Below are 517 nucleotides of genomic sequence, written 5' to 3'. Positions count from 1 at the left end.
ATCTCACTCATTTATGGAGTATAATGAACAACATAAACTGATGAACAAAAACAGATCCAGAGACAGAGAAACATCAATCAGACCATCAAACCTCAGAGGGAAGGTAGGGGAGGGTGGGGATAAGAGGGAGAGATCAACCAAAGGACTTATAGGCATGCATATAGGCCTAACCAATGAACACAGACAACAGGGGGGGTGAGGGCATGAGTGGGGGGTATGGAGGGTAATGTAGGGATAAGGACACAGATGTAATAACTTAATCAATAAAGAAATTTTTTTAAAAAAATGTCCATACTACCAAAAGCAAGCTATAGATTCAATGTAATCCCTATCAAAATACCAACATATTTCTTCACAGACCTAGAACAAACTCTCCAAAACTTAAATGGCTCCAAAAAAGCCCCAAATAACCATAGCAATCTTGAGAAAGAACAAAGTTGGCGGAAGATCACAATACCAAGTTATACTACAAAGCCACTATACTCAAAACTGTATGGTACTAGCACAAGAACAGACA

General features: G+C 38.9%; 1 protein-coding gene across 6 annotated transcripts in view; it reads right to left on the bottom strand.

Moving 5' to 3' along the window:
* DYNC2H1 (dynein, cytoplasmic 2, heavy chain 1) overlaps window positions 1-517 on the bottom strand; it is a 289,555-nt gene that overhangs the window by 181,068 nt on the left and 107,970 nt on the right. The window lies entirely within an intron of this gene.

Source organism: Myotis brandtii, unplaced genomic scaffold (assembly GCF_000412655.1).
Source record: "Myotis brandtii unplaced genomic scaffold, ASM41265v1 scaffold105, whole genome shotgun sequence".
Lineage (NCBI taxonomy): Eukaryota > Metazoa > Chordata > Mammalia > Chiroptera > Vespertilionidae > Myotis > Myotis brandtii.
This window is presented reverse-complemented; position numbering and strand designations above follow the sequence as displayed.